Source organism: Mustela nivalis (assembly GCF_964662115.1).
Source record: "Mustela nivalis genome assembly, contig: HAP1_SCAFFOLD_738, whole genome shotgun sequence".
In the NCBI taxonomy this organism is placed as follows: domain Eukaryota; kingdom Metazoa; phylum Chordata; class Mammalia; order Carnivora; family Mustelidae; genus Mustela; species Mustela nivalis.
The window spans coordinates 251,505-279,068 of record NW_028135925.1 but is presented as its reverse complement, the minus strand read 5'-3'; the positions used below and the strand labels follow the sequence as shown (position 1 = coordinate 279,068).

Sequence of the window (27,564 nt, the reverse complement as noted above, 5' to 3'; positions counted from 1 at the left end):
TTATGCATAATTATGTACCTGATTAAAATGAACCAAGTTCAGAGCAGGACTGCCTCAATCAAAAACTCTCAAGTGACTAGAATTGAAAAACATGAAAGAAAAAAAAAATTAAAGCAAGATTATACTCTTCTGTTTTTTACAGTGCAGCTGGTAAAGTGAGGTGTGAATTTCATATACTGTCTCTTCGTATTTGGCCCATTGGAATATATCTGCGCAGGGACATGTCTTCACTTCTCCCTTTCTTTGAAAAGGGCAAGAAATGGAAGGGGAGAGGTGGTGAGGGGCAGGGGTGTCTATGGAACCCAAGTCTATCAGCTTCATATAAATGCACATTCCCCCAAGGCCTTTTACCTTGTTAACGGGAGCCTGTGTGCTCATCATCCCTCCCCGGAAAGCCTCAGCTCAATCCACAGAGGACAAAAGTGAGTGTCTATGGGCACCGATGTGGCTCAGTCTGTTAAGTGTCCAACTCTTGGCTTCAGCTCAGGTCATGATCTCAGGGTTGTGGGATTGAGCCCTGCGTTTGGCTCCGCACACAGTAGGGAGTCTGCTTGAAGATTCTCCCTCTCCTTCTTCCTCTGCTCCTCCCTGTGCTCATACTCTCTCTCTAAAATATATAAATATCTCTTAAAAATATACATAAATATAAATATATCTTTAAAAAAATCTTTTAAAAAAGTGTGTAGTGCTAGGTGCACTAGCACTGAAATGATATGTCCCTAAATATCCTTGCTTCAAACAACAGCTCTCAAGAGCATGTTCCAGAAGCCACCCCTTGCTCCACCTTTCCTAACTCTAGCCTCACCACTGCCACCACCTGCTGTGAGCCTCTTAGGTCTAATCTGATCATATCCTATTGTCCCCCTGATAATGTATTCATTGCAGGAAGTTTCAGACTCTCAGCTTCCAGATCTTCTCTGGGACTCTAACCCTGACAGGTCTCCATGCACCCACCATTTTATCTTCTCCTAACTCCTCCCAACTTCTAAAACTCTCTCTGCCATCTGGAATTCCATCATTAGGTATATCTTAAAACCCATCTATGATGGGTTCCTTTACCTTCCTGCTCTCCGGACAACCTGATTTCCCCCCAACAACACTTCTTACCCTGCAGTTCTTTCATTCCACAAAACCAGCTGAGGTTATTCATGATCTTAGCATTTGTAAAACTTGTCGATTCTGAGGAATTTCCTCACATTACCCATTATGCCATTGGATCCAGCTGTTCATTTCTATCCTAGAGCTTTTTTCCCACTTAGCTTCTGGAATACTGTCATTTCATTTCTTTAAATAATTTTTAAAAATTTTTAATAAACATATAGTGTATTATTAGTCTCAGGGGGTACAGGTCTGTGAATCGCTAGGTTTACACACTGCACAGCACTCACCATATCACATACCCTCCCCAATGTCTGTATCCCCACTCCCCTTCTCCCTAACGCCCCTCCCCCAGTTACACTCAGTTTGTTTTGTGACATTAAGAGTCTCTTATGGTTTGTCTAATACCGTCATTTCTTCATTTTCATTTTTCACTCCCAGCTCCTTTTTGGTTTCTTTGCTGTATCCATCCAACTGCCACTGCCTGACCTTTGAATCCTTCCATGTCTCAGCCTAACCGTGCTCCTCTTCTCCCCATCTGTATTCGCTCTGTGTGTGTTCTCATCCAGTTTCTTGGTTTTCAGTGGTGTCCATACTTAAAATGTTTATCCTCTTCTGTAAGTCTCTTCTAAATACTAGACTCCTATACACAACTGCTTATTCAAGTTAAACACTGGGATGCCTCACACTTAACATCTCCAAATGTGAACATCTTCTCTGTCCCTCAAACCTGCACTGCCACCAAATGTCCCTATCTCCTTTAATGGCAATTGCATATTTTCCTTGCTTAGGCCAGAAAGTCTGGAATCATCCAAGACTCTTCCCTATCTCCTTTCACAGAATCCATATTAAATGTCTTTCACTGCATGTTTACAATACACATGTACACTCAGAACCCAACCCTCTTCGGCACCCTTCCTGGAAACACATCTGTGCAGGCCATCATCAATCTCGATTATGGTGGTCTCCAAAATTTCTCATTGTTTCCACTTTGATCTACCCAACATGGCACCCAAAGTATTCTTTTTTTCCCCCCCCAAGTAAACTTTACCCCTAACATGGTGCTTGAACTCATGACCCCGAGATCGAGCATCACATGCTCTGTTGACTGAGCCAGTGAGGTGTCCCCTAAGCATTCCTTTAAAAATGTAGGTCATATCATGTCCGCTCCCTGCTCAAAAACCTGCAGTGGCTGCTCACTTAGCTAGAAAGCCAAAGTCCTCCCAATGGAGTACTTGTTCCTTTCTGGCTCTAGTACATTTCTGCTCCCCTTTTCCTACTTCTTTCTCCCTTAATTGCTGACATAAGCCACACTGAACTTTTAGCCATGCCTTTCAGAAATGCTCCTAACTAAAGGGCTTTGCGTTGGTTATTCTCTCTGTCTGGAATACTCTTCCTCCAGGTTGTTCACATTGCTAACTTTCTCGGCTTCTCTAAATCTCGAATGTCAGCATCTCATTGAGGCTGGCCTAACCTCTCTGTTCAAAGACACAACCCACTACCCACTGTGTCTAATCTCTTTATCTTGCTTTTTCCCCTTTATTTTTCCATAGTTTTTATTCCCTTCTAAAGTTTTAATAATTTACTTATTTGCTATGCTTAATGTCTGTATATCTAACTGCTAGAATGTCAGCTTAAGGAGGACAGGAATATTTACTTTGTTCACTGATGTGTACCCTGAGCATAGAATGGTACAGGGCACATAGTAGGTACTCAATAAATATTGTTTCCATAGATGAATAGATGCAAAGGTTACCTAGACTTTCCTGGTCTAGTTATCACCAGGAATGAACTAAATCTAAATATAAGTTAAAGATTTTTAATAATTTACCTCAAAACAATCACTTAGTAGATTTAGACATGTTAAATGAGAAAGTCCTTCCCAAAATCTCAATGATACTTGAGTTCATTAGTGTTCATTAAATTTAAACAACACTCTTGATTATCACCCTGTTGAACTGTCATAATATTTTTGTTAGTTAAGTCAGAGCATTATTATTAACTCCATTTTTAAAATTAAGGAAACTGACTTCATAAGGAGTAAGTGAGCTTGCTGAGTGTCTCACTAGCAATAAGTTTCAGAGAAAAGATTCAGTGCCTGATATTTTAATCTCAAGTATACTGTTTCTTCTAAGATTTTATCCTGGTTCTCAACTGTAAGATGATATTCACACTGGATTTTTTCTTCATTAATATTCATGCAACATATATTCTTGAGTACCTGTTGTTTGCCCAGAACTCTTGGCCTTGCACATATAGAAGTGAATAAAACTTGCTCAAGGGCCTTATAAAGTTCACAATTGAACAGAGGAGATAATGAAGTCTAGTGAGAGATTAGGCATTCGGATACCTGTGTTTTAGTCTTAGGTTTTTAAAATTTTATTGTTATTGTTAGTGTTATTATTAGTCTTAGGCATTTTTGAAGGAATAGCTCTGAATCTTTTGGCAAGTCAAATGATAAACATGGCCTCAATGATTCCTAGTCTACTATTCCAAATTAACATTTTCTCATTTGTAAAATAGAAAATAGGTATATTGCTCTGATTATTGCTTAGGGATAAAAGACCTAATAGATTATGATACTAACATATTAGAAACCATAAAGAATTACATAAATATGTAATAGTTACATTTTATACTTCTAAATTTATCATCCTATGACAATGGCATGATTCTCAGAATGATGAGGTAAACCATGAGTAGTATAAATAAAATTGTACTCAAAAGCACTTGAAAAGTTATACCTGACTCCAGTGTAGCATATTTTGAACAGATGTCCCTGCTGGGTTATGTGACAAATACACATCCACACCACTCTGAGGGGTTAAAAAATTATTTTTATACTTGGTCCACCCAGAGAAAGTGTAACTTTTGATACTTACTTCACTAAATAATTTCAATACAATTTAAAGTAATTTTTAAGCAAATAATATAAATAAAATATAAAATTATATTTTAATTAAGTACATAAATTTACTTACTAAATATGTAATTTTACATTAACATAGAAGGTATTATTGGATTTCTGAGTTATGTAGTTTGTCATCCCATACTGAAAACAATCTAAACTGTTAGGACTCACACACATGGACCCCTTTTGTGAGCACAAAGGATTGAAAAGATAGAAATTACCAGGAGAAATGGAAAAGGGAAAAAAAAACCCTCAAAAAAGCAAAGTACTAAAGCCAGTTTTTTCTTCAAGTTATTTGCCAATCCCAGGGAATCTGAAGTTTTATTGTGAGAACTAAGCTAGTTGAGGAAAACAAACAAACAAAAAATCAGCCCAGAGCCTGCCAAGGACAATTAGGAGATTTAAAATGAAACCCTTTCCATGATTAACTGGGCTCCTGCAATGCTACACAACTCCCAGTGAAGCAATCAGAAATGCAGCAGCTTTCATGTCAACCTGTCATCAAGGTTTGAATTAACTACAATGTCCCTGGAAACCTTAGTCAGTGAGCAAGACTTACAATGTCAATGTAGTCCTATCAAAATCTCAGCAAGTTCTCTTAAGGATATCAACAAACTGTTTCTCAGATGGAGAAATGGAAGACCCAGGACAGCCAATACAGTAATACAGTATTGTAAGGGAGGAACAAAGTTGGAGGATGGACATACACAACTTCAAGATGTACTATCAACCTACAGTAATCAAGAAGTGGGGTACTGGTGGAAGAATAGACAAACATCCATAGAATGGAAAGAGGGCCCCAAAATAGATCCCCTATATAGTCAACAGATCTTTGAAAAAGAGAAAAGGCAATACAATCGAGAAACAATGGTATCTTCAACAAATGGTCCTGGAACAACTAGACAACGACATGGAAAAGTAGAAGAAAAAAAAAAAAAAGAATTGAGGCACAGACCTCACACTTTTCACAAGAGTTAACTCAAAATAGAACACAGATCTAAATATCAAACTCAAAACTATGAAACTCCTAGAAGATGACCTAGTAGAGAAAATCTAGTTGACTTTGGGTCTAGTGATGGCTTTGTAGATAAAACACCAAAGGCACAAACTATGAAAGAAGTAACTGACAAGCTGAACTTCTGAGTCAAAAACGTCCACTTTGAAAAAGACAAAGAGAATTAGAAGACAGGGCACAGACTGGAAGAAAATATTTGCAAAAGACATATCTATGAAGTTGTTATCCAAAATGTACAAAGAACTCTTCAAACTCAATAATTAGAAAATAACCTGATTTAAAAATGGGCCAAAGACCTTAACAGACAGCTCATTGAATAGATGTACAGATAGCAAATGACCATGAAAAGATGCTCTGCATCATACACCATCAGGGAAATGCAATTTAAAAGAACAATGAAATCCCACTACACACCTATGAAAATGACAAAAGTCTGAAACATTGACAGCACCAAGTGCTGGTGAGGAAAAAGTCACAGGAACTCTCATTCACTGCTGGTGGAAATGCACAATAGTACAACCCCTTTGGAAAAACAGTTTAGTGGTCTCTTATAAAACAAAAGGAATCCTTGTCACATGATCCAGCAATTTCAGTCCTTGGTATTTATCCAAAGGAGGTAAAGACTCGTGTTCATGCAAAATCTGCACATTGATCTTGATAGCATCTTTATTCATAATTGTCAAAACTTGAACCATAATGACCTTTAGTAGGTGGATAGATACACAGTGATACATCCCAACAATAAAATATTTTTTTCAACACTAAAAATAAATGAGATACCAAGCCAGGAAAAGACATGGAGGAACCTTGAATGTTTGCTACTAAATGGACGAAGGCAATCTGAGAGGGCTACAAACTATGATTCTAACTACATGACATTCTGGAAAAGGCAAAACTGTGGCAGGCAGTGAAAAAATCAGTAGTATCAGTGGTTGCCAGGATTTAAGAGGGGAGGGATGAGTAGACAAAGCACAGAGGATTTATAGTGCAGTGAAAATATCCTACATGATACTGTAATGGTAGGTCTATGTCATTATACATTTGTTAGAACTCACAGAATGTAGAACACCAGAGTGAACCACGCTGTAAACTATGGTTTTGGGGTACTTATGATGTGTCCATGTAGGTTCATCAATTATAACAAACAAAAAGTACAACCTGGTGGTCCTTGCCACATCCAAGATCATTTAGGTTTTTCCTGATGTGATCTTCTAGTAGTTTGAGAGTCTTACATTTCACATTTAGGTCTATGATCCAAATCTGAGTTAACTTTGTGAAGGTTATTTTATTGTTTTGTATGTAGACATCCAGTTGTCCCAACACTATTTGTTGAAGAGACTATGGTCTTTCTAGTGCACTGCCTTTCTCCTTTGTCAAAGATCTGTTGATGGTGTTCATGAGACTCTGTGTCTGCACTCTTTATTCTGCTACTCTGATCTTCTTGTTTCTTTCATTAATTCCACGCTGTCTAGATTACTGTAGTTGAAGACTAAGTCTTAACGTTCAACAGTACCAGTCCTCCAACTTTGCTCTTTCTCTTCAATTCTGTGTTGGGTACTCTAGGTTTTGCTTTCCTCCATAAACATTAAAAGTCATTTGTCAATATCCTTAAATTAGCTTTCAGGGATTTTGGTTGCCTTGAATCCACAGACTAAATTGGTAAGAATGGACATCTTGACAACTTCTCTTTCTTTGACTGAATAAATTGATTCTTGCTGGTAAATTATTAAATGGTACAGGTGAAGGAACCAACCAGTAGTCTGAATGCCACAACTGCTTCTTCTAAATCTGTTTTTTTAATTTAATGTGCTTAAAAAGTCTTAGAATGAATGTGTACATCTGTAATAGCATCTATACACAAACTGTACGGCTTTGGGAATAGTAGCTTGAGCCCCTAAACGGTGTCCCACTCCAGGAATTTTGATGAATGCCCGAAGCTGGTAAGGTAATTAGCAGACACAAATGCCAATTACAAAAGGGTCAATAAGAAAGGGAAGGAGTGTTAGGAACCAAGATATAAGAGCAGAAGTTGTTAAAAAAAAATAAGAGATAGAAGATGGGGTGCCTAGGTGGTTCAGTGGGTTAAGCCTCTGTCTTCAGCTCAGGTCATGATCTCAGGGTCCTGGGATCAAGTCCCGCATCGGGCTCACTGCTCGGCAGGGAGCCTTCTTCCTCCTCTCTCTCTCTCTCTCTCTCTCTCTCTCTCTCTGCTTGCCTCTCTGCCTACTTGTGATCTCTCTCTGTCAAATAAATCAATAAAATCTTTTTTTAAAAAATTAAGTGATAGGAGAGAACTTAAATACGAGAAACTTCAGGAAACAAACACTCAATAGTAAAGGCCAATTAAAAGACCCAGCACAGCACCTGCTCTCTGTTCCCTATGGAGAGCAAGACAAATCGGAATGCAAAATAATCCCAGCATGCTCACGCTGATTAGTTTCAGAATGTTGGTGTAGTCCCCAAACCAGGAAGGCAAAGACTCTATCAGTACATGTGCATAAATCATACAATGACATGTAAGGCATAAAGTACTATTAATAGCTGCTTTCTGAAAATGGACAAAGTACATTTCAAATTCAATTTGTTCTCACCATATATAAGTTCTCCTGGTCATAACCATTTATCATAAGCAAGATATCATGGCAAATCTTACCAATAATCTTCAGTGGACACAGCTTTGAACCAACAAATCTTTTGAATGAGGTATTAGGTAGGAAGTCTTTGTTGCCAAAAATGCCTGTAAGACAAGTTTACTTTATTCATATCTGGAAGACCAAAATAGTTATTCAAGGAATGGTCCAATGTGATCATTATATTTATAATGAAATTCACTGTCTCACATTAGTTCAAAATATTTAAATGAGAGAGGTGGCTCAGTCGGTTAAGTGGATGACTCTTGATTTTGGCTCAGGGTATGAGATGGAGTCCCATGTTGGGTCCATGCTCAGAGCAGTCTGCTTGTCCCTCTCTCTGCCCTACCCTGCCTCCCTTGCCCTTGTGTTCTCTCTCTCTTTCAAATAAGAAATTAAATAAAGCCTTTAAAAGAAATACATTTATTTATTTTTTTAAAGATTTTATTTATTCATTTGACAGACAGAGATCACAAGTAGTCAGAGAAGCAGGCAGAGAGAGGAGGAAGCAGGGTCCCCACTGAGCAGAGAGCCCAATGCAAGGCTTGATCCCAGGACCCTGGGATCATGACCTGAGCTGAAGGCAGAGGCTTTAACCCACTGAGCCACCCAGGTGCCCTAAAAGAAATGCATTCAAATTAAGGGCAAAACTTGGAAGCGGGAGATAGAGATAAGCTGACTACTGGATTTTCCTTCAAAATGAGAAGTCCAAAGCTATTATAAATAAAATATTATTCATTTGTAAAAACAAAAAAAGAATCCATTGTCATTGAAACCAAAAAATTAAATTCATGCAAACATAGTCAAGACCTTTTATTTTGAAATGACAGAATTATTGTCATTTTGTATTATCAGCTATGTAAAGGAAAGGAATAACATACCTTTAACACTGACCTCCATTTGTATGCCAATTTAATTAAAGGCCTCTTTGAGTATTTGATGGAAAAAACTGGAGCTAAGGCAAAAAATATTTTGATTCTTTCAGCTATCTGTGGTATTGTGGAAAATGTTATGAACGCTGAAAGAAAACAAGACAGAAATTAACTATTCTTACGCCATTACTGGCATGTAAGAAATGATATCATGGTAAGTGAGAGTAAATTCATTATGTTACGACCACTAATTGACTCATTCATTTCTCAATTTCCTTATCAAACATTTCTCGGTCACCCAGTATGAGACCTACATATGAATCAAACATCATACTGATGATTAATATTAAAAACAATGTCTAGACCATAAACAATGATAAATCAACAATAAAAGAGTCTTGTAACACCATAGTTGAGAAATCAGAAACAATATTGAAGATTTCTATAACTGGCAATGCTGAAAATAGGTTAGTGAGAATTGTGGATATTTGAATCTTACACTTTAGGTGACAGATCCAATACATGTCAAATTGTTTTCATATTTATTTTTAATATATTTTAAAACATCCTTGCCTTATTGTGCAGAGGATACTAGTTTATATTTTTTTGTTAGTTTAGAGTCATTAATATGACAAATAGTTTTCACTTTTATGACATCTTATCAAGCTACATTCTTGCACATCTTTTTTATTTTTATAGCTTTTCTGTTTTCTTAGTTCTAAGAAGGCACACAATCAGAGAATCATATAACATATTAGAAGTCAGTAAATTCTAGCTCATAGTCACTTCTTTCTTAATAATTTTCCAAGATTCCTGGTTCCAGATAACTGTTACACCTTGAAAATCCAGAGTACAACTCACACACATGATTAATAAATGTCAGAGAAAAGATCTGTGGAAAATCGGATTAGACTGTTCTTCAACATAATCTTTTAAAACAGGGTGTGTCTTATTCCTATAAGAAAATGATCATTTTTCAGCCTAGAAAAGACTCAGTGAATACTGGTTGCTATTATCAAGTAGGCTTTGTAACTTCCCCAGTAGAAAGAGTGGGAGTAAGAAAGTTTACCACATCATGTAAGAGAATTATGTTGGGTTTTAGAGAATTATCCTCTGAAAGTGAAACTATTACACATTAGATGGAAGCATTGTTGCTGTGAGCTAAAAGAAGTTCTTTTTTAGTCTCTTTAAACATATGAAGGCTTAGGCTCATCTTTGTGCATGTCTAAAGTTTAATCTGTCCTAAATGCGTAAGCATTAATGGCCTTCTCACATCCCCTCCTCATGAGGTCCTTTGCCACACTTAAATGACAATTATAAGTATGAAATTTCTATTTGTGGAACAAGGGGTAGTTATGATCTCACTTTGATCCCAAGATGGATATCCAACTCTGAACGCTTGGGAACAAAGACAACCTGTTATTACATGAATTCTTTTTGACTGGAGAAGACAAGGTAAGAGGAGTAAGGGGGTAAGTGTCCAGGGCCAGGCTGTGGGTCTTCTTCCTGGTGCTCTGTTTTATGTCACTTGAGGCTCTGGGAGCTTGCCCACATCCTTAGGAGGTATGTCTGCAAACCCTACAAAAGACATTGCATACTATGAGCCACAATCCTTCTGGCCGTACCAATAGTGGTGCCCTGGGAATGGCTTATAGAAAAAATTTCCTCTTGTCCCGTGTGTTTCACGATGAAGCTGATGGAGGCTGGGAGGTTGTATTTTGCCATCTCGTCAAAACTACAAAAGAAAAAGGGAAGTTGAAATCCCCTTGCTTCCAGAATGTGATGCTAACCCTTGAAGATAATGAACAGGTAAGTGAAGGCAAACAATTTTCCACTCTCTTTGGGTATTATCAAGAAGTTATGGGGTGGGGCACCTGGGTGGCTCAGTGGGTTAAAGCCTCTGCTTTCAGCTCAGGTCATGGTCCCAGAGTCCTGGGATGGAGTCCCACATCAAGCTTTCTGCTCAGCAGGGAGCCTGCTTCCCCCTCTCTCTCTGCCTGCTTCTCTGCCTACTTGTGATCTTTGTCTGTCAAATAAATATATCAAACCTTAAAAAAAAAAGATGTTTAAAAAAAAAGGAAGAATTTTAGGGCCCTTGGGTGGCTCAATTGGCTGAGCATCTGACTCTTGATTTCAGCTCAGGTCGTGGTCTCAGGGTGGTGAGGTCGAGCCCTGTGTCTGGCTCTGCACTCAGTGTGGAGTCTGTTTGAGCTTCTCTCTTACTTCTCCTAGGCTCCTCCCCACTCGTGCATGTGCATGCACATTCTCTCCAGCTCTCTCTCAAATAAATAAATATTTCTTAAAAAAGAAGTTATGTGATGTAATATATCTACTTAATAAAGACTTCTGTGAGAACACAAAGTCAGGGAATAAAGTAGCCCCAAGATCGTCTTATAAAGAGGCTGTTTATTTTACATACAGGGAGATAAAGTAAATATATAGGTTAAGGAGCAAAACAATGGGAAGGGTGGGGTTAGCCAATAAAGGTTACTACTGACAAACGAGAAACACACTTAAGGTCAAGCAAGCATTCTTTCATTTTCAAGCAAAAACTGACATAAATTCTGATGGTCTGTTACAAGCCCTGATTGAGAAAAGACACTTCTTTTCTACTTTATTTCATTCAAACACAAGACAAAATATTTGACACACTCATAAAATAAAATGAAACATTACTTGATGTTATTTGTACCTGAAGGCCCAGAATTCTTTGGAATTTGTCTCCAGGTACTTGTGTTTCCTGGACCAGGTGGTCCCCTGCTGTTCCCCATCCACACGTCTTAACCAGCATCTGCCAGAATGAAGCCCAGGCTATTGTTGGGCAGATTGGAGATCCAGCTGCTGGCAGGTGTAAACAAACCATGTTGCAAGTAGACAACAAACCTCTGAGCTAGAAAAAAAAATGCAGAGAATTTCTTCTTAAATGTTGTAGTATCTGTATAAATATCTTATCTGAAATTAAATCTTTTAACACATGACAGTTTGAAGTTTTAAAAATATATTTTTTAAATTTTATATTGTATAAATATGGTAAATTTTTTATGTTTAATGCCATTGTATGTCAGAGTTGTTTAGCAAAGTTTACAAAGTTGCAAACTTAGCAAAGTTTACAAAGAATTTTTTTTCAAATAACCAAGTATATCATTAGGTCATGTCTCACTTAAATATATAAACTTTAAAGATTAGAACATTCACATAGCTAATAGTCATGTGAGGACTCATATACATTTTATTTTATTTTTATTTTAGAGAGAGAGAGAGAGAGTGAGAAGGGGGAGGGGCAGAGGGGGAGGGAGAAAGAGAATCTCAAGTAGACTCCACATTGAGCACGGAGCCCAACATAGACCACCCTGAGATCATGACCTGAGCCAAAAACAAGAGTCGGACATTTAACTGAGCCACTCATGCTTCCATCATATACATTTTAAATAGCATATTACAATAGATGTCAGCCAGACACAGGTCTTAACCACTCCAGTGCTGTGCAGTGGGCTCATGAAAGAAGTAGCCAGGGTGAGAGAGATGTAGTTTAACTTGGGCCCTGCAGCGTGGGTGCCTCACCAAGGCTACTGCTAGGGAAGTATGTCTGACCTGCCTGCAACAGAGGTCTCACAAAATACCATCACCTCAAGGAGATCAAACCAGCCACTTGGAGACCAGTTGGGGGACATCAGACCTATTCTCTTATGGAAAGGTCAACAACCCACTATGACTGGTATTGATATATATTTTGGTTATGATTTGCCTTTCTTTCCACATAGGACCACAGCAGCCAGCACTATTATTCAAGAGTTCACGGAGCATCTGATCTACAAATATGGAACCCCTCATGACATACCTCAAATAAAGGGAATCACTGCAGGTCAAAGAAGGTGCATTCCTCCGTATTATGGCCTTGGAAGGCCACTGGTCTGAGACTATAACCACCATCAAGAGGCTGCTAGCCCAGCCAAGCAATGAAATCACCAGCCAGTAGAGATGCCAGCTGCGAGATGACATCCTGTATCTATGGGTCCTGTCCTTTAGGACTCATTTGATACCTTAAACAAATGACTGAATATATTGCTGCTTCCTCTAATCAGTAGAACACGGAGTCTAAGAAAAAAGGGGTAGGATTAAGAATGGTCTTACTCACTGTCATCCAGTAACTCACTTGGGAGTTTGTCCTTTCTGTTCTCACAATTTAAGGCTCTTATAGATCCAGAGGCCCTGGTCCCCAGACAGAAGACATGTCCACTAGTTCACACAGTAAACATCCTAATAATAAAGCCATGACTGCTGGCAGGCTATGACTTTGGGCTCCTCATGATAGAAGACTAGAGGGCAGCAGTGGCAAAGAAAGGAATTACTATATTGGCAGGAGTCATTGCCCTTGATCTTCATGACGAGGTAGGGATTCTGATACAGAATGAGGATGGAAAAACATACTTGATGTTCACGAGATTCAGTGGGACATTTTTTGTTACTCTGTTGCCTTGCTTTCCCTATAAAATGTACAAGTACTGCAACTATGACCTGTTACAGGCACAGTAACCCTTCAGGATAAGGGCGTGGCTTGCCACATCAGGAGACACAGCTGAGAGGGAGGGGAATCTACAGTGGGTAGTACAGGTGGGAATTCACAAGTGACAGCCATGGCATTAGGATCAGTGGCAATGGCAGATGTCATACTTTGTTCCACTCACCTTCTTATATGTTTCCCCAGAAATTCTGACCTACCCATACCCTGGAAAACCTGTACCTGGATGAAATAAGCTTAATGTGAAAAACAAAAGGATCTGTATAATGTAAGAGGTGCACTCTCTGTTATTTTGGTGTTCACCCAGACTTCCTTTCCAAAGTAGGTGGAGCTCCCAGATGTTGTAGGTGTTGCTTTCTAAGTGCTCATCATTGCCCCTCTATCCCCCAGGGCAAATGGAAGTTGCCTTACCTAGGAGATTACACCAATAAAAGTAGCCTTAAGCAATAACTAACTGCTGTGGCAATGCAAGAGGCTAACTCCTTAACTTCTAGGCAGGACAGCTTCCACGATGCAGTTTCTGGATCCATAAGCTCCCCTGAGATCAGACTCAGCAGGGCTTAGCTGAGCCACACCCTTCCCTAGCTCCTTTCCTTGCCCTTCTGGATTTCCACATGACCTTCTCCTGATGGTAGACCAGCAATAAATCACATGCTCCTGACTCCCTGTCTCTGGCACTGCTTCTAGACAACTCAAAAGCACTTACTGTATTTTTAAATTACCCTTCAATATTTTATTACAGTATTCACAAAATTAGGTCAGACCCTGAAAAATGATTACTATAATTATGTTAAGTCTATGATAACATTTTCTGTCTGGTAGTTCTGACCTTTATAAGAATCCAAAATTACATTGATTGAGGTTGTTTCAAATTAGTATCTTTCCTGAAATATACTTTACTGCTTAAAACTTGAGAGGGCATTTTATAATTTGAGAAACATCCTTTTCAAGGAGAAATATCTAAAGAGAAAACTAAAAAAAAAAGTTGGCTTTTGTTTGAACAATTAGATGAATAAGCAAAAGTAATCTATTGCATATTCTTCTAGTAAGTGACAGATATAGGATTATAACCCTAGCAACAAATTCGAGTGCTTTATCTTTTTCACCACACTTGCAGATAGTGATGTACCTATTGTTGGGGTAAAGAACCAGGACCAAACTCATCTCTTTGCTATTATTAGAGGAGACAGGAAGGACATTTTTACAAGCCATTTTCTAACCCGTGTTACCATGTTACCATTTCTAACCCTTCATGAAACAAAGAGATTGGAAAGAATCAACAGAAATGAGTAAAGGGACCCACAGAGAACATTTGGAACAGCTTAGTTTCCATCACACTCTAAAACCATCTTGTGGGGGTGCCTGGGTGGCTCAGTGGGTTAATCCTCTGCCTTCGGCTCGGGTCATAATCTCGGGGTCCTGGGATCAAGCCCCACATCGGGCTCTCTGCTCGGCAGGGGCCTGCTTCCTCCTCTCTGCCTCCTCTCTGCCTGTGTCTCTGCCTACTTCTGATCTCTGTCTGTCAAATAAATAAATTAAAAAAAGTAATTATATAAAAAAAGTAATTATAAAACCATCTTGTGAACAAGAAGCCAGGGAAGAATCAGGTTCTCTTCTGGGGGCATGTAGAGACATGGGTGAGAAGTTAACTATGAACTTCATCTTTAAGTCTTTTCCTTGTCTGACACTCACTTAGGGCCGAGACAGTCACCAAGCTGCTCTGAATTGAATATTAACTGAACTGTCACCGTCTTCCCATAAGGAATTCTATAAAGGCCAAGGATGTAACCATCTTCAGTTACAATATCATAACTTCATCTGGGTAGCGCCAATAAGAAATAATTTGGCTCTAGATAAAGAAAAAGGAAGGCTTTTAGGATACAATTTCTGGTCAGTTAATGGAACCTGATAATAACCTAAGCTGTTAATGTAATAATGGACCTTGTAGAGTCAGTCTCTCAACCTCAGTACTATTTTTTTTTCACTAGCTCACTGATTCATTCAGTAATAGATATTTTAGAACATCTATAAACATCATTCTTTTTTTTAATTATGTAATTTATTTTATTAAACGTTTTTTGCCTTCTTCAACCTTTATTATTCTTTTTTTTTAATTTAATTTTTTGTTTTTTATAAACATATATTTTTATCCCCAGGGGTACAGGTCTGTGAATCACCAGGTTTACACACTTCACAGCACTCACCAAAGCACATACCCTCCCCAATGTCCATAATCCCACCCCCTTCTCCCAAACCCCCTCCCCCTCACAACCCTCAGTTTGTTTTGTGAGATTAAGAGTCACTTAAGGTTTGTCTCCCTCCCAATCCCATCTTATTTCATTGATTCTTCTCCTACCCACTTAAGCCCCCATGTTGCATCACCACTTCCTCATATCAGGGAGATCATATGATAGTTGTCTTTCTCTGCTTGACTTATTTCACTAAGAATGATACGCTCTAGTTCCATCCATGTTGTCGCAAATGGCAAGATTTCATTTCTTTTGATGGCTGCATAGTATTCCATTGTGTATATATACCACATCTTCTTGATCCATTCATCTGCTGATGGACATCTAGGTTCTTTCCATAGTTTGGATATTGTGGACATTGCTGCTATAAACATTCGGGTGCACGTGCCCTTTTGGATCACTACGTTTGTATCTTTAGGGTAAATACCCAATAGTGCAATTGCTGGGTCATAGGGCAGTTCTATTTTCAACATTTTGAGGAACCTCCATGCTGTTTTCCAGAGTGGCTGCACCAGCTTGCATTCCCACCAACAGTGTAGGAGGGTTCCCCTTTCTCCGCATCCTCGCCAGCATCTGTCATTTCCTGACTTGTTTATTTTAGGCATTCTGACTGGTGTGAGGTGATATCTCATTGTGGTTTTGATTTGTATTTCCCTGATGCCGAGTGATATGGAGCACTTTTTCATGTATCTGTTGGCCATCTGGATGTCTTCTTTGCAGAAATGTCTGTTCATGTCCTCTGCCCATTTCTTCATTGGATTATTTGTTCTTTGGGTGTTGAGTTTCCTAAGTTCTTTAAAGATTTTGGACACTAGTCCTTTATCTGATATGTTGTTTGCAAATATCTTCTTCCATTCTGTCAGTTGTCTTCTAATTTTGTTAACTGTTTCTGTTGCTGTGCAAAAGCTTTTGATCTTGATGAAATCCCAATAGTTCATTTCTGCCCTTGCTTCCCTTGCCTTTGGTGTTGTTCCTAGGAAGATTTTGCTGTGGCTGAGGTCAAAGAGGTTGCTGCCTGTGTTCTCCTCAAGGATTTTGATGGATTCCTTTCGCACATTGAGGTCCTTCATCCATTTTGAGTCTATTTTTGTGTGTGGTGTAAGGAACTGGTCCAATTTCATTTTTCTGCATGTGGCTGTCCAATTTTCCCAGCACCATTTATTGAAGAGGCTGTCTTTTTTCCATTGGACATTCTTTCCTGCTTTGTCGAAGATTAGTTGACTGTAGAGTTGAGGGTCTATTTCTGGGCTCTCTATTCTGTTCCATTGATCTATGTGTCTGTTTTTGTGTCAGTACCATGCTGTCTTGATGATGACAGCTTTGTAATAGAGCTTGCAGTCCGGAATTGTGATGCCACCAACGTTGGCTTTCTTTTTCAATATCGCTTTGGATATTCGAGGTCTTTTCTGGTTCCATATAAAATTTAGAATTATTTGTTCCATTTCTTTGAAAAAGATGGATGGTACTTTGATAGGAATTACATTAAATGTGTAGATTGCTTTAGGTAGCATAGACATTTTCACAATATTTATTCTTCCAATCCAGGAGCATGGAACATTTTTCCATTTCTTTGTGTCTTCCTCAATTTCTTTCATTTGGAGTGGAGTCTTTTGGGTTTTCCACATGTAGTATCATATCATCTGCAAAGAGTGATAATTTGACTTCTTCTTTGCTAATTTGGATGTCTTTAATTTCCTTTTGTTGTCTGATTGCTGAGGCTAAGACCTCTAGTACTATGTTGAATAGCAGTGGTGATAATGGACATCCCTGCCGTGTTCCTGACCTTAGCGGAAAAGCTTTCAGTTTTTCTCCATTGAGAATGATATTTGCGGTGGGTTTTTCATAGATGGCTTTGATGATATTGAGGTATGTGCCCTCTATCTCTACACTTTGAAGAGTTTTGATCAGGAAGGTCTGCTGTCCTTTGTCAAATGCTTTTTCAGCATCTATGGAGAGTATCATATGGTTCTTGTTCTTTCTTTTATTGATGATCACATTGACTGATTTGCGGATGTTGAACCAAGCTTGCAGCCCTGGAATAAATCCCACTTGGTCGTGGTGAATAATCCTTTTAATGTCCTGTTGAATCCTATGGGCTAGTATTTTGTTGAGTATTTTAGCATCTGTGTTCATCAAGGATATTGGTCTATAGCTCTCTTTTTTGATGGGATCCTTGTCTTGTTTTGGGATCAAGGTGATGCTGGCCTCATAAAATGAGTTTGGAAGTTTTCCTTCCATTTCTATTTTTTGGAACAGTTTCAGGAGAATAGGAATTAGTTCTTCTTTAAATGTTTGGTAGAATTTCCCCGGGAAGCCGTCTGGCCCTGGGCTTTTGTTTGTTTGGAGATTTTTAATGACTGTTTCAATCTCCTTACTGGTTATGGGTCTATTCGGGCTTTCTACTTCTTCCTGGTTCAGTTGTGGTAGTTTATATGTTTCTAGGAATGCATCCATTTCTTCCAGATTGTCAAATTTGTTGGCGTAGAGTTGCTCATAGTATGTTCTTATAATAGTTTGTATTTTTTTGGTGTTAGTTGTGATCTCTCCTCTTTCATTCATGATTTTATTTATTTGGGTCCTTTCGCTTTTCTTTTTGGTAAGTCTGGCCAGGGTTTTACCAATTTTATTAATTCTTTCAAAGAACCAGCTCCTACTTTCGTTGATTTGTTCTATTGTTTTTTTGGTTTCTATTTCATTGATTTCTGCTCTAATCTTTATGATTTCTCTTCTCCTGCTGGGCTTAGGGTTTCTTTCTTGTTCTTTCTCCAGCTCCTTCAGGTGTAGGGTTAGGTTGTGTACCTGAGACCTTTCTTGTTTCTTGAGAAAGGCTTGTGCCGCTATATATTTTCCTCTCAGGACTGCCTTTGTTGTGTCCCACAGATTTTGAACTGTTGTATTTTCATTGTCATTTGTTTCCATGATTTTTTTCAATTCTTCTTTAATTTCCTGGTTGACCCATTCATTCTTTAGAAGGATGCTGTTTAGTCTCCATGTATTTGGGTTCTTTTCAAACTTCCTTTTGTGGTTGAGTTCTAGCTTTAGAGCATTGTGGTCTGAAAATATGCAGGAAATGATCCCAATCTTTTGATACCGGTTGAGTCCTGATTTAGGACCGAGGATGTGATCTATTCTGGAGAATGTTCCATGTGCACTAGAGAAGAATGTATATTCTGTTTCTTTGGGATGAAATGTTCTGAATATATCTGTGATGTCCATCTAATCCAGTGTGTCGTTTAAGGCCTTTATCTCCTTGCTGATCTTTTGCTTGGATGATCTGTCCATTTCAGTGAGGGGAGTGTTTAAGTCCCCTACTATTATTGTATTATTGTTGATGTGTTTCTTTGATTTTGTTATTAATTGGTTTATATAGTTGGCTGCTCCCACGTTGGGGGCATAGATATTTAAAATCGTTAAATCTTCTTGTTGGACAGACCCTTTGAATATGATATAGTGTCCTTCCTCATCTCTTATTATAGTCTTTGGCTTAAAATCTAATTGATCTGATATAAGGATTGCCACTCCTGCTTTCTTCTGATGTCCATTAGCATGGTAAATTCTTTTCCACCCCCTCACTTTAAATCTGGAGGTGTCTTCGGGCTTAAAATGAGTTTCTTGGAGGCAACATATAGATGGGTCTTGTTTTTTTATCCATTCTGATACCCTGTGTCTTTTGACAGGGGCATTTAGCCCATTAACATTCAGGGTAACTATTGAGAGATATGAATTTAGTGCCATTGTATTGCCTGTAAGGGGACTGTTAGTGTATATGGTCTTTGTTCCTTTCTGATCTACCACTTGTAGGCTCTCTCTTTGCTTAGAGGACCCCTTTCAAGATTTCCTGTAGAGCTGGTTTGGTGTTTGCAAATTCTTTCCGTTTTTGTTTGTCCAGGAAGCTTTTAATCTCTCCTTCTATTTCCAATGATAGCCTAGCTGGATATAGTATTCTTGGCTGCATGGTTTTCTCGTTTAGTGCTCTGAAAATATCATGCCAGCACTTTCTGGCCTGCCAGGTCTCTGTGGATAAGTCTGCTGCCAATCTAATATTTTTACCATTGTATGTTACAGACTTCTTTTCCCGGGCTGCTTTCAGGATTTTCTCTTTGTCACTGAGACTTGTAAATTTTACTATTAGGTGACGGGGTGTGGGCCTATTCTTATTGATTTTGAGGGGCGTTCTCTGAACCTCCTGAATTTTGATGCTTGTTTGCCATATTGGGGAAATTCTCCCCAATAATTCTCTCCAGTATACCTTCTGCTCCCTCTCTCTCTTTCTTCTTCTTTTGGAATCCTAATTATTCTAATGTTGTTTCATCTTATGGTGTCACTTACCTCTCGAATTCACCCCTCATTATCCAGTATCTGTTTGTCCCTCTTTTGCTCAGCTTCTTTATTCTCTGTCATTTGGTCTTCTATATCACTAATTCTTTCTTCTGCCTCATTTATCCTAGCAGTGAGAGCCTCCATTTTTTATTGCACTTCATTAATAGCTTTTTTGATTTCAACTTGGTTAGATTTTAGTTCTTTCATTTCTCCAGAAAGGGCTTTTATATCTCTCGAGAGAGTTTCTCTAATATCTTCCATGCCTTTTTCGAGCCCGGCTAGAACCTTGAGAATTGTCATTCTGAACTCTATATCTGACATATTACCAATGTCTGTATTGATTAGGTCCCTAGCCTTCGGTACTGCCTCTTGTTCTTTTTTTTGTGTTGAATTTTTCCGTCTTGTCATTTTGTCCAGATAAGAATATATGAAGGAGCAAGTAAAATACTAAAATGGTGGCAACAACCCCAGGAAAATATGCTTTAACCAAATTAGAAGAGATCCCAAATCGTGAGGGGGGAGAAAGGGGATAAAAAGAGGTTCAAAAGGAAGAAAGAAAAGAAAAGAAAAGAAAAGAATTTAAAAAAAGAAAACAAATAAGAAAAATATAAAAAAGATAAAATATATATATTGGATAAACTAGTTAAAAAACGTTAAAAAAGAGAAAGGTAAAAGGTTAAAAATTTACCAGAAGGCGAGAAATAAAACAAAAAATGAAAAAGAAAAAAATTAAATTAACTGCAAGACTAAAAAAAAAATCAGACGGAAAAAGCCATGAGTTCCGTGCTTGGCTTTCTCCTCCTCTGGAATTCTGCTGCTCTCCTTGGAATTGAAACCGCACTCCTTGGTAGGTGAACTTGGTCTCGGCTGGATTTCTTGTTGATCTTCTGGGGGAGGGGCCTGTTGTAGTGATTCTCAAGTGTCTTTGCCCCAGGCGGAATTGCACCCCACTTACCCGGGGCCGGGGTGAGTAATCAGCTCAGGTTTGCTTTCAGGAGCTTTTGTTCCCTGAGCGCTTTCCGTAGAGTTCCGGAGGATGGGAATAGAAATGGCGGCCTCCTGGTCACCGGCCCGGAGGAGCTGAGAGCCCAGTGCGCCCTCAGAGAACAGCGCCCAGTTACTCCCGTCTACCTGACCTCCGGCCACGCTCTGAGATCACCGAGCCTGCGACCGGTTCAAGGTAACACCGAGCTGTGAGCTTACTGTTGGCTCTGTCTCTGTAGCTGGCTTTCCCGTTCCAATACCCACAAGCTCTGTGACACTCAGACACCCCCGATCCTTCTGTGACCCTGCGGGACCTGAGGCCACGCTGACCCCACGTGGGCTTCGCCCCAGTTTAGCCTCTGGAGCGATGTCCCTAAGCGGAATAGACTTTTAAAAGTCCTGATTTTGTGTGCCATTGCTCTGCCGCTTGCCGGGAGCTGGCTCCTCCCCCCGGGGTCTATCTTCCCTTCACTTTGGATTCACTTCTCCGCAGGTCTTACCTTTCAGAAAGTGGTTGTTTTTCTGTTTCCAGAATTGCTGTTCTTCTTCTCTTTGATCTGCCGATGGATTTTCAGGTGTTTTCAATCTTTAGATAAGCTATCTAGCTGATCTCCGGCTAGCTGAAGTAGTCTCAGCCTGCTACTTCTCCGCCATCTTGACTCCTCCCCTATAAACATCATTCTTATACATTACTTTTTGCCTAACTACTAATCACTCAAACGTTTACCTGCTCAGCCATATACAATTTTAAAATATATGTTTATCCACAAATGTTTGCATGTCTATGATTATAGCTAAGCTTATATCTGGAATTTGCATGTATACAAAAAAGAATTTATAAGTCTTCCACAAAGGTATTTAAATGCCGGTATATATATTTTCACCCAGGGACAAAGTAAGGGTGAAGGGGAAACTGGAGCCACAGAACAGTAAATGGGGACTATTCATTGACCCATATCAAAATATATGAATACAGGGAAATTTATTTGACTGCAGCTCTATTAAAATAAAAGCCCACCCTCTGCAATTAAAGAGTAGCATCCCCTGTGTTATTTCAGCAGCTTAGCATTTATTTACTTGCAACTTAGAATGTTCATGTTCACTTCAGGGTTCTGAGCTCTTCGATATAGAAAGGCACCTTGCATAGTCCCAAGAATTAAAATGAGAGACTTCACTCTGGAAAGGTAGGACATTTGGGATCTGCATATAAAAGGAGATGTTAATACTACTAAAATTGCAGCAAGTGATACCATTTGACTGTTTAAATAATTCTGTGAGTTAGGGAATATTACTGTTTTCAGGTCAGAAAACCAAAGCCCCCCAGAATTAAGTAACTTGTCTAAGGACACACAATGTATAGTTGGCAGTCAAGAGTTTGATTCATTCTGACTTCATTCCCACATCAGTGCTTTGCCAGCTGTCCTCTTTTGCAGCACAAAAACCTCTGTGAGGTCTCCATTATAGAATTGTTTAGCCCAATTCCAAAAACTTTATCATATACTGCAAGTTAATTGATACCTGAATTAATGATGTAATGATATTCTTACGAGACTAACACTTGTTTATTTCCTTTAAATATTTTATTGATTTATTTGAGAGTGTGTGTGTGTGAGAAACAGAGTCAGAGAGAAAGCACAAGAAGGGGGAGGTTCAGAGGGAGAGGCAGACACCCCACTGAATGGGGAGCCAGATGCAGGACTCTGGGATCATGACCAGAACCAAAGGCAGACACATAACTGATGGAGCCACCTAGGTGTCCCTAGACTAACACTCGTTTAAAGTATGTTTAACAGTAGTCGAGTTTTGGGGAGGGAAGGGGAATGGAGAGAATCTTAAAACAGTAAGAAAAAGAACTTGTTATCTATAATGGAACCCCCATAAGACTATCAGAAAATTTTTAGCAGAGACTTTGCAAAATATATATTGCAAAATGTACATATATGCATAAATATATTATATATATATGATTTTATTTTATTTATTTGACATAGAGGCATCAGAAGTAGGCTGAGAGGCAGGCAAAGAGAGAGAGGGGGAAGAAGGCTCCCCACTGAGCAGAGCACCTGATGTGGGGCTCGATCCCAGGACCCTGGTATCATGACCTGAGCCAAAGGCAGATGCTTTAACCCACTGAGCCACCCAGCCCCCCCTACAACCCAACAAAGCTGCCTTTCTTTTTTTTTTTTTTTAATATTTTATTTATTTTCTCTATTTTTTACTTTCAGCATAACAGTATTCATTAATTTTGCACCACACCCAGTGCTCCATGCAATCCGTGCCCTCTATAATACCCACCACCTGGTACCCCGACCTCCCACCCCCCGTCCCTTCAAAACCCTCAGATTGTTTTTCAGAGTCCATAGTCTCTCAATGCTGCCTTTCAAATTGGAAGGGAAGATAGTTTTTCAGACAAGTAAAAGCTGAAGGACTTTATCACCGGAAATAGTTGAGCCTTACAGTACACATTAAAGGGACTTCCTCAAGCTGAAATGAAAAGGATGATAATAAGTAATGGGAAATCATGTGAAACTATAAAACTGTTCAGGTATATATATAGTTGAATTCAGAAAACTCTAGTGTTTCATGGTGGTGGTAAATCTGGAGAATTCTTACAAAGCTGGTAAAGAGCAACTGTGAAAGGGTAAGGTAGGAAAGGCAAATCTGCTTGACCACAAAGGCTTTTCTAGACATATTAGTGGAAAGTACTTTCAGCAGTTCAGACAGTGGAAACTGGCTTCCTTAAAATTCTGTCTACCATTTAGAAAATCTTCATTTACTTATACATATCCTGTTTGAGGACTGCTGTCCCAGGACCACTGTCCTATCCAGTACTTCAGTTTCTTTGACAATATCCCCCATTGTGCCCATCCACATTCCGAAGGTGTCCCCATTGGAGAGCTACTTCATGAGGAAATGTGTTCCATTTTTAGATGCACCTACTTAAAATTATTCCTTAATTTCTTCTTTGAGAATATCTATATTCTCAATAAATAACATAGATATTTAATATATAATACAGATAATAAATATCTATATTATTCCTTAAATATCTTTAAGCCAGAATCTAGTTTCTTATAATTTTCATCAACTGATTTTAGTATACTGATGTATCCAATTATTTTTCTTTCTGAAGATCTATTACATGTTTGAAGATGGTTTTCATGTTTTTGTGACATTTTCTTCAGGCTAGCAATCTAGCAAACTTTATCCCTCTTACCTATTAAAGCAAGATAATTTCAAGTCTGCTTATCATCCTGGACACTTTTCCTTGGAATGACCCCATTTCTCAATGATCCTTTTGAAATCTTGGGTCCAGGAATGAACCTGGTATTCTAAATGTGTTCTGAGCAGTGTAAATAGTGTGGGACTATCACCGTCCTTGTTCTGCACACTAATCCATTTATCATAGCTTAGGTTGATATTTAGTTTTTTGTCTTAACAGCTCTATTATACTGTTAACTCAGAATAAACTTAAGGCCAAGTACAATTTTTTTTCTTAAGTAGGCTACACATGGGGCTTGAACTCAAAGCCCTCATTTAACCAACTGAGGCACCCGACACCTAAGCCAAGTAAAATTCTAAGCTCTCTTTCCTTGTTTCTGTAAAATTGTTTTCTATATACAAAGGTAACACTTCAAATAACCTCCTCCATTTTTTTTGTTGTTAAATTTGTTTCAGTGACTTCTATTGAAATCTCTTAAATTCCTGATCTTAAAGTAACCCTATGAGACTATTCACCTTGATTTTATGCCATCAAAAACTGATTTGCCATTAACGGTTATTGAAGTTATCAATAACACGGTTAGTAAGAACAGACAGAGCTGTGCCTCACACAAGCAGACAACCTTTGCTGACTGGCATGATATTTTTATATTATTACAGTCCTATTATATAATAAAAAAGCACTCTCTGAGAAAGTATTCTCAATGCTGAAACTGACCCACTGAATTACCATTCAGTCTATCTTAGTTTAAGCATAATTCTTGAACGGCTTGCATACCTTCTAGGCAGAGTTACTGAGCTCTGTGTCTGAGAATTGTGACTGATTCTAGTTGTCAGCGATACCATATTGACTATGACAATGTTTCTATCCTCTTAAACTCTATTAAGTAAACAACAAATAAGTAGGTAAGAAAGCAAGATAACTTCTAAAAGTGACTAGGTAACATGAAGAAAATGAAACAGGTTGGGGGTATAAAGTCACAGGGTGGTTCTTTTAAGTCAAATAGTTAGAGAAGGCTTCCTTTAGGTGACTTCTAAGTGGGACTTAAATGAACAGAAAGAGCCAGGCTTGCAAAGATCAGGAACAGGAAAGAAGAGAAAAGGTCAAGGTAGCTAGGAAGAGTAAATACAGAAGCCCCATCCTAGCTATTTTGCAATCCTACTTTCTTTAGTTGTCTAGTCATTCTCAAATGTCCCAGAAAGATGCACTAGTACCAGTAGCCAACCATGGACCTACAACCCTACAGTTATAGCTCTGGGCTGATGGAACCCATTCTGGAGATTGGGGATGGGGGTAAGGTGGTTGGTTATACTAGTCCTTAAAGACTAATGAGAAATCACAGCCATGATAGCCACCTCCATTTAGTGCTCATGACCATCTCCAATTCTACATACTTTTTAAAGAACATATTATTGATCACATCAGAAAAGGAAAAGAGTGAAGAATTCATGCAAATGAACAATACTAGAAATACAAGTCAAAGAAAGTATGCTCTGTACTCAAGAACTACATAAACAAAGGCTTACCGCTTTCACAGATATGTGGAAAATTTGGGGGGAACATAAAATAATTCCATTTAGCTATAGCACAGGACATACGAAGATTACCAAGGTTAAGATATAATGATAGTGTGGGGAATTATCACTGAACAGTTTTTATGCCAAGCAGTTGAACTTGGTTCTGTATGAAACTGAGTGCTACTGCAAGTTTTCTGAGAATGGTAGTGACTGACCCAGAAGCTCGGTGGAGAACATAGATTAGGAAAGGGGAGAAAGTCATTATAATAATAATGAAATAATAGGCATTATAATAATAAAAAGTCATTATAGTAATCCAGTTAAGAAGTAATGACTGCTTGGGGCAGCTCTGCAGCTAGGTCTGTTAAGTGTCCCACTCTTGATTTCTGCTCAGGACACAATCTCAGGGTCGTAAAACTGAGCCCGGAGTAAAACAAAAAAAACAGAAAAAAAAAGAAGAAGAAGAAGAAGAAGAAAGACAGAAAGAGACAAAGAAAGAAAAAGAAAAAAAGTAAAGCTTGAGTTTTCTGGTGTAGAATTGCATGAGATTGAATATAAGAAACAGAGGAGAAAAGGTCAAAAGGACAGAGGACCAATAAATAACAGTGACAAAAGAGAAACTATGGAAGATGACCATGAGGTTTTAGACCTGATTGTACAAGAAACGAGGAAGCAGGAGCTGTTTGAGAACAGACTCAAAACAATCCAGGAGGACCTGCCCTGGTCTCATCCTTGAAATACTACATAAATTTGGGCAAATTCACTTTAACTTAGTGTCTATATTTACATTATGTAAAATGCTGGTGGCAGAGCGCTGTTGAACTAGATTACCTCAAATCTCCTTTCTAGACAGTTCTGAGGTCTTTAGCATGTGGTTGTGAAATCTCTTTAAAGCAGGGATTGATTAACTTCTTCTGCCTAGAATAGCAGCTTTATTGTATTTATAACAAATAAATTAATAGATTCATATGGCTTTTATAAAACCTTGAAATTAATAGAAAAATGTAGATACATCTGTTTCCTCTCGAATTTCTCTAATACTGCAGTCATACTTGTCTCTGTGTGTTTGTAAAACTCTGGGATTTTACTAGTTTTGTAGCCAGTTTTTCAACATTATAGAATGAGTAATTTTCTGTATGTCCTTAAATATTTAAAGCCCTATTTTCTTAGAAGGTTCGTTGGATATAGACGTCAATGATTCTTTTTTTTTTTCTTCAATAGTTTATTTATTTATTTGAGAAAGAGAGCATGCCAGGAGAGAGGTTAGCGGGAGAAGAGCGCAATGCAGGACTCGATTCGCGGACTCTGGGATCATGACCTGAGCCGAAGGCAGTCGCTTAACCAACTGAGCTACCCAGGTGCCCCAGACATCAATGTTTCTAATAACATTGAGGTAAACACATTTTTATGTAAATCTTAATGTTTAGCTATCTATTATTTCCCCCAGATAAATGTCTAGACCTGGTATGTTTCATTCAAAGGACAGAGTTTTAGGATTTTTGATATATTATCAAACTCCACTCCGGTTTGCTATTTATATTTTGTCCTGTGCATTTTGCAACACACAAGTTGTAAATAACTATGTTTTTAATGTTTTTCTGTTCAGTTCTATCTTTTATTCTTATGTCTTTTTACAGGCTGTAATTCTTCTATATTTCATCTATATTTTCTTTTATCAGATATATGTACTGTTGGTCCACCACCAATTTGATGTATGGTAATTTCTTCATAAGGGGGCATAAAGTAAAACCTTTAATTTTTAAATGTTTTCATTATCTGGCTACCACTGTCAACTTTCTTAGCACTTCTCATAGCTATCCAGTTTCTCTAGTTTTCCAGTTAATAATTTATCTACAATCTAGGGTATCTGAATTCTTTATTTTTTTTTTTTTAACGGTTCATAGTTCTCATTGCTTTTTGTTGTTTCACTGAGAATTTCCAGGACAATGTTGAAGGGAACCAACAGGTCATGTGTCCTTTACTTGCTCATCTTTATATACCTCAGAGCACGTGGAATGTGTTCTAAAATATGGACCGAAGAGCCGAGTGAGCTCAAGTTTTCTGGTGAACGGTCACCAATCTGACACGCAGACGTTAGGGTCCCCCTTTGACAGATGGAGAAACTGAGGCTCAGGGTTACAGGGCAGCCACAGAGCCCTGGGCCAACCTGAAAAGGACAGCTCCTGCACTCACACGTGCTTCCGGAGGAGGTGAGCAGCGGCCGTC

At 38.6% G+C, this 27,564-nt stretch overlaps 1 pseudogene across 1 annotated transcript; it reads right to left on the bottom strand.

The window, feature by feature from the left end:
- LOC309857455 (lipase member J-like) lies at nucleotides 1-24,624 on the bottom strand (annotated as a pseudogene). The gene is made up of 9 exons: nucleotides 24,599-24,624; nucleotides 21,676-21,798; nucleotides 14,757-14,892; nucleotides 11,219-11,416; nucleotides 10,152-10,261; nucleotides 8,536-8,672; nucleotides 7,616-7,761; nucleotides 3,843-3,914; nucleotides 1-90 (listed from the first exon to the last, which is right to left on the bottom strand). The product of its transcript is annotated as a lipase member J-like (transcript).
- Nucleotides 24,625-27,564: the final 2,940 nt, after the last annotated feature.